Here is a 12,549-nt window from a genome sequence, read left to right on the forward strand (position 1 = left end):
TTGAATGGAGCGCATCATTGGTGCGCTCCGAAGTGTGCTCCAAGGTGCGCACCTCTGGTGTGCTCCAAAGCTCTCTCCAGCTGCGTGCACCTGCCCCGGCCGCGCACCCGGCCCCGCCCAGCTTCGCTCACCTGTCCCGGGCGTCTGGTGCGGAACCTTAGAGTAAGAAACATCACCGTGCACCTTGGCCAACGTGCGCGACTCGACCGAGCGCGCACTGGCCGAGGTGCACACCGATTTCACCTGGGTGCGCGCGCAGCACCTCGGGCGCACCGGGGTGCGCGCACAACGCCCGGGTTGCACCGTGGCCTGTGTGCTCGGGGCGCCTCGGGTGCGCGCTCGGTGTCGCCCCCGCGCGCGCGGTAGTGCGGGCAGCGCACCCCGGCCCGGCCCGGCCCCGACGAGAACGCAAACGGGCAAAAGGTTTATTCAAATAGCATTGCGACGCCCGGCGAAAAACTAAGAAAGGGTGCAACACCGGGACTTCCCGGGAGGTCACCCATCCTAGTACTACTCCGGCCCAAGCGCGCTTAACTGCGGAGTTCTGATGGGATCCGGTGCACTAACGCTGGTATGATCGCACCCGTTATGAGCTTGTCGCAGTGTGTACTTAGCAAACCGCGACCCACGTGCGAATCCACCCCGGCCACCCACCCCCGTCGAGGTGCACACCCTCCCTCGCGAAGTGCGCCCCGTTCGCCAAGTGTGAGCCCTGCCCGGGTGCGCGCACCTTGCTAGGGCGTCGGGTGTGCACCCGGCCCGGCCTACGTGCGTGCACCTGGACGGGGCGTCGTGTGCGTGCAGTGTCCCGTCTGCAACGCGGTGCCCACACACCACCTCGGGCGCAACGACCTGCGCTCACATGTGGGCCGAGTGCACCTTGGTGCATGTTCGGGGCGCCTCGGGTGCACGCTCGATCTTGCCCCGGTGCACCAAGGCGCTCGGTTTGCCCCGGGTGCGCACTTGGTGCAAGGTGGGCACCCAAAATAGGGATCAAGCACCAAAACACAAGTTTCGGGATGCAAAATGGGACCCAAGGACCACAAATGCGTTCCAAGACCCATGATGGGTCCACGAGAACAAAAATGTGTTCCGAGACTTAATAAACAAATATTGGGTTTTAGGAGAAGAAACATGCTCTGATGCCCAAAACGAGAATCGACCCCGAAAAGGCCACAGGCCAAAAGTGGGATGCGAGACAAAAAAAAATGGGACCCGAGGACCAAAATTGGGTTCCCAGGTCGAAGACAGGGCAACCGGACAAGAAACGACCTCTAAGGCTCGAAATGAGTCCCGACGACTAAAACTTGACAAGAAGCACCCATCAGGCACCCAACTCGACACCCATGGGATGCCGACCCACCCGGGCTTCCACCTAGCACACCTTGGCACCCACCCACCCTCGCACCCAACCTCGCACCCAACTTAGCACCTTTGAACCCACATTGGCACTCACCCTGACCCTGGCACCTTGGAACCCACATTGGCACTCACCTTGACCCTGGCACCCACCTTTGCACTCACCTTGGGACCCACCCTGGCTCCCACCTCGGCACCCACCCAGACACCCACCTTGGTTCCTTGGCACCCACCTTGGATCCTTGGCACCCACCCCGACACCCACCTTGGCACGCAACTTGGCTACTTGCCACCCACCTTGGCTCCTTGACGCCCACCCCGACAACCACCCCGTGACCTACCCTGGCTAGGGTTGGTGCACACCCACCCTGGTGCCCACCTTGGCACCCACCCCATGACCCACCTTGGCACGCACCTTAGTACCCACCCTGTTACCCACCCTAGGACCCACCCCGTGACCCACCTTGGCCAGGGTGGGTGCACCCACCCTGGTGCCCACCTTGGCACCCACCCATCCTAGCACCCAGCCTGTGACCGGGCTTGGAACCCAACCTTGCACCCGTCTTGGCCAGTGTGGGTGCGCACCCATCCTGGCACCCACGTTGTGACACACCCTTTAACCCACGCACCCTAGCAGCCACGTTGGCACCCACCTTGGAACACAACCTAGCAACTTGGCACCCACCCCGTGACCCACCTTGGCATCCACCATAGCAGTCGCCCACTTGGCACCCACCTTGGAACCCAAGTTGGCACCCACCTCGGCACCCACCTTGACACTTGTGGACCCACCTTGCCACTCACCCTAGCATCGACCCATCCTAGCACCCACCCTGGCACCTTTGCACCCTAGCACTCACCCATCCTAGCACCTAACCTGTGACCCACCTTGACACTCACCCTCGCACCCACCTTGGAACCCAACCTAGCACCCACCCACCCTGACACCAACCCTAGCACCTACCCACCCTTGCACCCACCCTGTGACCCATCTTGGCACCCACCCATCCTACCACTCAACCTATCACCCACCTTCTCACCCACCTTGGCATCCACCTTAGCACCCACCCACACTGGCACCTTGGCACCCACCTCGGGCAAGGTGGGTGCACACCCACCCTGACACCCAATTTAGAACCAACCGAGCATGTTACCCACCTTGGCACCCACATTGCAGCCCACCCTAGTACCCACCCTATGACCCACATTGGCATCCACACCCTAGCACCCAGGCACCTCGACACCCGCCTTGACACGCACCCTAGCACTAAACCTGTGACCCACCTTGGAACTCACCCTAGAACCCACCCACCCTGTGAACCACCTTGGCATCCACCTTAGCACCCACCCACCTTGGCACCCACTCTAGCACTCACCCATCCTAACACCCAACTTGTTACCCACCTTGGCACCCGCCCTCGCGTCCACCTTGAAACCCACCCTAGCACCCACCCACGCAGGAGCCCACCTTGGCACCCAACCTAACACCCACGCATCCTGGCACCCAACTTGTGACCCACCTTGGAACCCACCCTAGTACCCACCTTTGAACCCACTATATCACCAACCCACCTTGGCACCCACCCTATGACCCTCTTTGGAATCCACCCTAGCACGCACCCACCCTGGCACCCACCATGGAGCGCACCCTAGCACCCACCCACCTCGGCACGCACCTCAACACCCACCTTGGTGTGCGCACTGCGCCAACCTCTCAAAGACCCTATGTGGTGCGCTCCAAAGTGTACACCTTTGGTGCGCTCCAAGGTGCGCACCTTTGGTGCACACCGAGGTGCACACCAAAGTGTGCACCGAGGTGAGCACCAAAGTGCACTCCAAGGTGCACACCAAGGCGTGCACCTTTGGTGCGGTCAATGCAAACGAATTCGGAAGTTGGGGTCGATGTCCTAATCGCTGCTGCAGACTACACGTATGAGAATCGGACAAATAGCTTTATATAGGGGAGGTGTTGCGTTTGATGGGTCGACTCCCCTGGTTGTGTGCACTGCACCAACTTCAAAGACCCTGTCTTGTTTAAGAAGTCAAAAGTTGGGGTGGATGTCCTAATCATTGCTGCAGTCTACGCATGTATGAGAATCAGACAAATAGCTTATATAGGGGAGGTGTTGCATTCGGTGGGTTGACTCCCCTGGTTGTGCGCACTGCGCCAACCTCAAAGACCCCGCATAGCAGAAGAAGTCGGAAGTCGGATTTTGGTGAGCACCAAGGCGTGCACCTTTGGTGCGGTCAACGCAGACGAATTCAGAAGTTGGGGTGGATGTCCTAATCGTTGTTGCAGGCTACACATGTATGAGAATCAGACAAATAGCTTATATAGGGGAGGTGTTGGGTTTGATGGGTCAACTCCCTTGGTTGTGCGCATTACGCCAACCTCAAAGACCTTGTTTTCGTTAAGAAGTCAAAAGTTGGGGTCAATGTCCTAATGGCTCCTGTAGGCTACACATGTATGAGAATCGGACAAATAGCTTATATAGGGGAGGTGTTGGGTTTGATGGGTCGACTCCCCTGGTTGTGCGCATTACGTCAACCTCAAAGACCTTGTTTTCGTTAAGAAGTCAAAAGTTGGGGTCGATGTCCTAATTGCTCCTGTAGACTACACATGTATGAGAATCAGACAAATAGCTTATATAGGGGAGGTGTTGGGTTTGATGGGTTGACTCCCCTAGTTGTTCGCATTACACCAACCTCAAAGACCTTGTTTTCGTTTAGAAGCCGAAAGTTGGGGTCGATGTCCTAATTGCTCCTGCAGGCTACGCATGTATGAGAATCAGACAAATAGCTTATATAGGGGAGGTGTTGGGTTTGATGGGTCGACTCCCCTGGTTGTGCGCATTGCGCCAACCTCAAAGACCCTGCATTGCGGATGAAGTCGAAAGTCAGAGTTTGGTGTGCTACAAGGTGTGGTCGAAGGTGCTCACCTAGGTGTGCACCTTTGGAGCGCAGGAAAAGTGCCCTCCAAAAGTGCGCACCTTTGGAGTGCACAAAAGTGCCCTCCAAAAGTGCGCACCTTTGGAGCGCACAAAAGTGCCCTCCAAAAAGTGCCCTCCAAAAGTGCGCACCTTTGGAGCGCACAAAAGTGCCCTCCAAAAAGTGCCCTCCAAAAGTGCGCACCTTTGGAGTGCAGAAAAGTGCCCTCCAAAAAGTGCCCTCCAAAAGTGTGCACCTTTGGAGTGCACAAAAGTGCCCTCCAAAAGTGCGCACCTTTGGAGCGCAGAAAAGTGCCCTCCAAAAAGTGCCCTCCAAAAGTGCGCACCTTTGGAGCGCAGAAAAGTGCCCTCCAAAAAGTGCCCTCCAAAAGTGCGCACCTTTGGAGCGCAGAAAAGTGCCCTCCAAAAAGTGCCCTCCAAAAGTGCGCACCTTTGGAGCGCAGAAAAGTGCCCTCCAAAAAGTGCCCTCCAAAAGTGCGCACCTTTGGAGCGCACAAAAGTGCCCTCCAAAAAGTGCCCTCCAAAAGTGCGCACCTTTGGAGCGCACAAAAGTGCCCTCCAAAAGTGCGCACCTTTGGAGCGCACAAAAGTGCCCTCCAAAAGTGCGCACTTTTGGTGCGCACCAAGGCGCTGGTTCGGTCGTTGCAGGCGAGTTCGGAAGTTGGGGTCGATGTCCTGAGCGGAGGTGCAAACTACACAGGTGTCGGAATCGGACAAATAGCTTATATAGGGGAGGTGTATGCTTCGATGGGTCGACTCCCCAGGTTGAGCGCACCGCGCCAACCTCAAAGACCCTACGGTATGGATGAAGTCGGAAGTTGGGTCCGATGACCGATTCGATTAGTAGGTATGCTCATGAGGTCGGAATTTGGGTCCGATGACCTGCCATGTGCAGGAAGGCGAATGTTGGCACTGTGCGTTGCAAGGTGCACACCAAGGTGCTGGTGCGGTCTTTTTAGTCGAGTTCGGAAGTTGGGGTCGATGTCCTGATCGGAGGTGCAAGCTACACAGGTGTGGGAATCGGACAAATAGCTTATATAGGGGAGGTGTATGCTTCGTTGGGTCGACTCCCCGGGTTGAGCGCACCGCGCCAACCTCAAAGACCCTACGGTATGGATGAAGTCGGAAGTTGGGTCCGATGACCGATTCGATATGTAGGCATACTCGCGAGGTCGGAATTTGGGTCCGATGACCTGCCATGTGCAGGAAGGCGAATGTTGGCACTGTGCGTTGCAAGGTGCGCACCAAGGCGCTGGTTCGGTCGTTGCAGGCGAGTTCGGAAGTTGGGGTCGATGTCCTGATCGGAGGTGCAAACTACACAGGTGTGGGAATCGGACAAATAGCTTATATAGGGGAGGTGTATGCTTCGTTGGGTCGACTCCCCGGGTTGAGCGCACCGCGCCAACCTCAAAGACCCTACGGTATGGATGAAGTCGGAAGTTGTGTCCGATGACCGATTCGATATGTAGGCATACTCGCGAGGTCGGAATTTGGGTCCGATGACCTGCCATGTGCAGGAAGGCGAATGTTGGGACTGTGCGTCGCAAGGTGCGCACCAAGGCGCTGGTGCCGTCGTTGCAGTCGAGTTCGGAAGTTGGGGTCGATGTCCTGGTCAGAGGTGCAAACTACACAGGTGTGGGAATCGGACAAATAGCTTATATAGGGGAGGTGTATGCTTCGATGGGTCGACTCCCCGGGTTGAGCGCACCGCGCCAACCTCAAAGACCCTACAGTATGGATGAAGTCGGAAGTTGGGTCCGATGACCGATTCGATACGTAGGCATATTGGCGAGGTCTGAATTTGTGTCCGATGACCTGCCATGCGCAGGAAGGCGGAATTTGGGTCCGATGACCGAGTTGACGGCGTGCCATGCGCAGAAAGGCGGAATTTGGGTCCGATGACCGAGTTGATGTTGATGGCCCGCCATGCACAGGAAGGCGGAATTTGGGTCCGATGACCGATTTGAAGGCGTGCCATGCGCAGAAAGGCGGAGTTTGGGTCCGATGACCGAGTTGATATTGATGGCCCGCCATGCGCAGGAAGGCGGAATTTGGGTCCGATGACCTGACATACGCATGGAGTCCGACTCGGGGGCCGATGTTCGATTCGATGACTTGCATTGTGGGTAAAGTCGGAAGTTGTGGTCTTTGACCCGATTCGATGACCAGACTTCGGCTGCTTGAGAATCGGACAAATAACTTATATAGGGGAGGTAGTGTTCTCGAGCATCCTCCCCCCGTGCCCGTTTATGTCGATTGATGCTGGTGCTCGACTGGTTGGAGCGCTCGGATGCAAAAATCTTGCACTAGGATTTATCGATTGTGATGGACACGGCAAGTCTCCTGATTGCTATGCAGGAGCTCATCGTGAATCTCTATGCGGCCTTGGTATGGACTCGACCTGCGGAATGGTTCGGCAATGGTAGTCGCTCCAACACGTCCTTGCAATGGCCACAGAGGTGATTCGACTAGAGCTCCAGTCTAGCTTTTGGGTTGCTTGGCGGACTGGTATAGCCGCGATCGAGTTCCGGCCATGAACGTTTTAGATAGCTCTTGGGCTTTCTGGGACGGAAGTCGGAAGTTTGGGCTGTTGTCCGATTTGATGACCATTCTTCGGATGTGTGAGAATCGGACAAATAACTTATATAGGGGACTGTGTTGTCTCACGCAGCCCCCTCCGTGCCCCTCTATCTCGACCGATGTTGGTGCTTGAAAGGGTTGGGATCGCTCGGATTTATAAACGTGCACCACCATTTGTCGAGTGTGAGGGACGCGGCAGGTCTCCTAAATGCTATACGGGCGCTCTCTGAGAATCTCTATCCGGCCTCGACACAGACTAGTCTTGCTGAATGGTTTGGCACTGGTAGTCGATCCAACACGTCGTTGTTGTGGCCGCCTAGGCGATTCGATTCGAGCCCCCGTCTAGCTTTTGGGTTGCTTGGCGGATTTTGCCCTATCCGCAAGTGAGCTCGGTCCCTAAACGTTCGAGAAACCCGATTGCTATGCGCCGACTCTCTTTCTTGCGAGCCTCCATCTAGCTTTTGGGTCTCTACGGAACGGAAGTCGGAATCTGGGACCGTTGTTTGATTCGACGAGGCAGACTACGGTTGTGCGAGAATCGGACAAATAACTTATATAGGGGAGGTGTTGACTGGAGCATTCTCCCCCGTGCCCCTCTAACTCGACCAATGCTGGCGCTCGAACGGTGGTAGCGCTCGGATTTTCGTTGAGCGCCAGCATTGGTCGATTTAGAGGGGCATGCGAGATTCCCGAATGCTATGCGAGGGCTCTAACGGAAATGTCTATTGGTTTCGGTATGGATGCAATTGCGAGTGGTTCGGCAAAGGTAGTCGTTCCGATGCGTCCATGTCGTGGCCAAATCGATAATTCGATTTGAGCCCTCGTATAGCATTTGGGTCTCTCGATGTGATTCCGCATTCCAGTCCCTTTGGGCACTGCTTGAGCCGCATCCCAGGGGGTTCCCTTCCCAATAATCTGCCTCGCAACCCGATTGCTATGCGGTGAGGCTCCTCGGCCGCCTCGGAACTATCTGTGTATCAGACGCATCGCGGGATAAGGGGTTGGCAACGGTAGTCGCCCCAAGCGCGTCCGATGCTTGGACCATTCCGAGGCGGCCCTGAAGCCTCTTCCGTCTAGCCGTTGGGTCCTTCTCGCCGCATCCCTTGCCTCGCACCCCGATTGCTATGCGGTGAGGCTCCTCGGCCGCCTTGGAACTATCTGTGTATCAGACGCATCGCGGGATAAGGGGTTGTCACTGGTAGTCGCCCCAAGCGCGTCCGATGCTTGGACCATTCCGAGGCGGCCCTGAAGCCTCTTCCGTCTAGCCGTTGGGTCCTTCTCGCCGCATCCCTCGACTCGCACCCCGATTGCTATGCGGTGAGGCTCCTCGGCCGCCTTGGAACTATCTGTGTATCGGACGCGTCGCGGGATAAGGGGTTGTCACTGGTAGTCGCCCCAAGCGCGTCCGATGCTTGGACCATTCCGAGGCGGCCCTGAAGCCTCTTCCGTCTAGCCGTTGGGTCCTTCTCGCCGCATCCCTCGCCTCGCACCCCGATTGCTATGCGGTGAGGCTCCTCGGCCGCCTTGGAACTATCTGTGTATCGGACGCGTCGCGGGATAAGGGGTTGTCACTGGTAGTCGCCCCAAGCGCGTGCGATGCATGGACCATTCCCAGGCGGCCCTGAAGCCTCTTCCGTCTAGCCGTTGGGTCCTTCTCGCCGCATCCCTCGCCTCGCACCCCGATTGCTATGCGGTGAGGCTCCTCGGCCGCCTTGGAACTATCTGTGTATCGGACGCGTCGCGGGATAAGGGGTTGTCACTGGTAGTCGCCCCAAGCGCGTCCGATGCTTGGACCATTCCGAGGCGGCCCTGAAGCCTCTTCCGTCTAGCCGTTGGGTCCTTCTCGCCGCATCCCTCGCCTCGCACCCCGATTGCTATGCGGTGAGGCTCCTCGGCCGCCTTGGAACTATCTGTGTATCGGACGCGTCGCGGGATAAGGGGTTGTCACTGGTAGTCGCCCCAAGCGCGTCCGATGCTTGGACCATTCCGAGGCGGCCCTGAAGCCTCTTCCGTCTAGCCGTTGGGTCCTTCTCGCCGCATCCCTCGCCTCGCACCCCGATTGCTATGCGGTGAGGCTCCTCGGCCGCCTTGGAACTATCTGTGTATCGGACGCGTCGCGGGATAAGGGGTTGTCACTGGTAGTCGCCCCAAGCGCGTCCGATGCTTGGACCATTCCGAGGCGGCCCTGAAGCCTCTTCCGTCTAGCCGTTGGGTCCTTCTCGCCGCATCCCTCGCCTCGCACCCCGATTGCTATGCGGTGAGGCTCCTCGGCCGCCTTGGAACTATCTGTGTATCGGACGCATCGCGGGATAAGGGGTTGTCACTGGTAGTCGCCCCAAGCGCGTCCGATGCTTGGACCATTCCGAGGCGGCCCTGAAGCCTCTTCCGTCTAGCCGTTGGGTCCTTCTCGCCGCATCCCTCGCCTCGCACCCCGATTGCTATGCGGTGAGGCTCCTCGGCCGCCTTGGAACTATCTGTGTATCGGACGCGTCGCGGGATAAGGGGTTGTCACTGGTAGTCGCCCCAAGCGCGTCCGATGCTTGGACCATTCCGAGGCGGCCCTGAAGCCTCTTCCGTCTAGCCGTTGGGTCCTTCTCGCCGCATCCCTCGCCTCGCACCCCGATTGCTATGCGGTGAGGCTCCTCGGCCGCCTTGGAACTATCTGTGTATCGGACGCGTCGCGGGATAAGGGGTTGTCACTGGTAGTCGCCCCAAGCGCGTCCGATGCTTGGACCATTCCGAGGCGGACCTGAAGCCTCTTCCGTCTAGCCGTTGGGTCCTTCTCGCCGCATCCCTCGCCTCGCACCCCGATTGCTATGCGGTGAGGCTCCTCGGCCGCCTTGGAACTATCTGTGTATCGGACGCGTCGCGGGATAAGGGGTTGTCACTGGTAGTCGCCCCAAGCGCGTCCGATGCTTGGACCATTCCGAGGCGGCCCTGAAGCCTCTTCCGTCTAGCCGTTGGGTCCTTCTTGCCGCATCCCTCGCCTCGCACCCCGATTGCTATGCGGTGAGGCTCCTCGGCCGCCTTGGAACTATCTGTGTATCGGACGCGTCGCGGGATAAGGGGTTGTCACTGGTAGTCGCCCCAAGCGCGTCCGATGCTTGGACCATTCCGAGGCGGCCCTGAAGCCTCTTCCGTCTAGCCGTTGGGTCCTTCTCGCCGCATCCCTCGCCTCGCACCCCGATTGCTATGCGGTGAGGCTCCTCGGCCGCCTTGGAACTATCTGTGTATCGGACGCATCGCGGGATAAGGGGTTGTCACTGGTAGTCGCCCCAAGCGCGTCCGATGCTTGGACCATTCCGAGGCGGCCCTGAAGCCTCTTCCGTCTAGCCGTTGGGTCCTTCTCGCCGCATCCCTCGCCTCGCACCCCGATTGCTATGCGGTGAGGCTCCTCGGCCGCCTTGGAACTATCTGTGTATCGGACGCGTCGCGGGATAAGGGGTTGTCACTGGTAGTCGCCCCAAGCGCGTCCGATGCTTGGACCATTCCGAGGCGGACCTGAAGCCTCTTCCGTCTAGCCGTTGGGTCCTTCTCGCCGCATCCCTCGCCTCGCACCCCGATTGCTATGCGGTGAGGCTCCTCGGCCGCCTTGGAACTATCTGTGTATCGGACGCGTCGCGGGATAAGGGGTTGTCACTGGTAGTCGCCCCAAGCGCGTCCGATGCTTGGACCATTCCGAGGCGGCCCTGAAGCCTCTTCCGTCTAGCCGTTGGGTCCTTCTCGCCGCATCCCTCGCCTCGCACCCCGATTGCTATGCGGTGAGGCTCCTCGGCCGCCTTGGAACTATCTGTGTATCGGACGCGTCGCGGGATAAGGGGTTGTCACTGGTAGTCGCCCCAAGCGCGTCCGATGCTTGGACCATTCCGAGGCGGACCTGAAGCCTCTTCCCTCTAGCCGTTGGGGCTTTCTCGCCGCATCCCTCGCCTCGCACCCCGATTGCTATTCGGTGAGGCTCCTCGGCCGCCTTGGAACTATCTGTGTATCGGACGCATCGCGGGATAAGGGGTTGGCAGTGGTAGTCGCCCCAAGCGCGTCCGATGCTTGGACCATTCCGAGGCGGCCCTGCAGCCTCTTCCGTCTAGCCGTTGGGGCCATCTCGCTGCATCCCCCACCTCGCACCACGATTGCTATGCGGTGAGGCTCCTTGGCCGCCTCGGAACTATCTGTGTATCGGACGCATCGCGGGATAAGGGGTTGTCACTGGTAGTCGCCCCAAGCGCGTCCGATGCTTGGACTATTCCGAGGCGGCCCTGCAGCCTCTTCCGTCTAGCCGTTGGGGCCATCTCGCCGCATCCCCCAGCTCCTCGGCCGCCTCGGAACTATCTGTGTATCGGACGCATCGCGGGATAAGGGGTTGGCAGTGGTAGTCGCCCCAAGCGCGTTCGATGCTTGGACTATTCCGAGGCGGCCCCGCAGCCTCTTCCGTCTACCCTTTGGGGCCATCTCGCCGCATCCCTCGCCTCGCACCCCGATTGCTATGCGGTGAGGCTCCTCGGCCGCCTGGGAACTATCTTCGTATCGGATGCATCGCGGGATAAGGGGTTGTCACTGGTAGTCGCCCCAAGCGCGTCCGATGCTTGGACTATTCCGAGGCGGCCCTGTGGCCTCTTCCGTCTAGCCGTTGGGGCCATCTCGCCGCATCCCTCACCTCGCACCCCCATTGCTATGCGGTGAGGCTCCTCGGCCGCCTTGGAACTGTCTTCGTATCGGAAGCATCGCGGGATAAGGGGTTGTCACTGGTAGTCGCCCCAAGCGCGTCCGATGCTTGGACTATTCCGAGGCGGCCCTGCAGCCTCTTCCGTCTAGCCGTTGGGGCCATCTCGCCGCATCCCCCACCTCGCACCCGGATTGCTATGCGGTGAGGCTCCTCGGCCGCCTTGGAACTATCTTCGTATCGGACGCATCGCGGGATAAGGGGTTGTCACTGGTAGTCGCCCCAAGCGCGTCCGATGCTTGGACTATTCCGACGCGGCCCTGTGGCCTCTTCCGTCTAGCCGTTGGGGCCATCTCGCCGCATCCCCCACCTCGCACCCCGATTGCTATGCGGTGAGGCTCCTCGGCCGCCTTGGAACCATCTTCGTATCGGACGCATCGCGGGATGAGGGGTTGTCACTGGTAGTCGCCCCAAGCGCGTCCGATGCTTGGACCATTCCGAGGCGGCCCTGAAGCCTCTTCCGTCTAGCCGTTGGGGCCTTCCCGCCCCATCCCTCGCCTCGCACCCCCGATTGCTATGCGGTGAGGCTCCTCGGCCGCCTTGGAACCATCTGTGTATCGGACGCATCGCGGGATAAGGGGTTGGCACTGGTAGTCGCCCCAAGCGCGTCCGATGCTTGGAGCATTCCGAGGTGGCCCTGAAGCCTCTTCCGTCTAGCCGTTGGGGCCTTCCCGCGCCATCCCTCGCCTCGCACCCCGATTGATATGCGGTGAGGCTCCTCGGCCGCCTTGGAACTATCTGTGTATCGGACGCATCGCGGGATAAGGGGTTGGCACTGGTAGTCGTCCCAATCGCGTCCGATGCTTGGACCATTCCGAGGCGGCCCTGCAGCCTCTTCCGTTTAGCCGTCGGGGCCTTCCCGCCGCATCCCTCGCCTCGCATCCCGATTCCTATGCGGTGAGTCTTCTCGGCCGCCGCGGAACTATACCTGTTATTGCTACTGCA

The 12,549-nt window shown here is 59.1% G+C and overlaps 1 non-coding gene across 1 annotated transcript; it reads right to left on the reverse strand.

Annotated features, from left to right (window-relative positions):
* Positions 1 to 466: 466 nt before the first annotated feature.
* LOC131866536 (5S ribosomal RNA) lies at positions 467 to 585 on the reverse strand. The gene has a single exon (XR_009365137.1). It is a non-coding gene; the product is annotated as a 5S ribosomal RNA (ribosomal RNA).
* Between the last annotated feature and the right edge of the window lie 11,964 nt (positions 586 to 12,549).

This window comes from Cryptomeria japonica, unplaced genomic scaffold (assembly GCF_030272615.1).
Source record: "Cryptomeria japonica unplaced genomic scaffold, Sugi_1.0 HiC_scaffold_150, whole genome shotgun sequence".
In the NCBI taxonomy this organism is placed as follows: domain Eukaryota; kingdom Viridiplantae; phylum Streptophyta; class Pinopsida; order Cupressales; family Cupressaceae; genus Cryptomeria; species Cryptomeria japonica.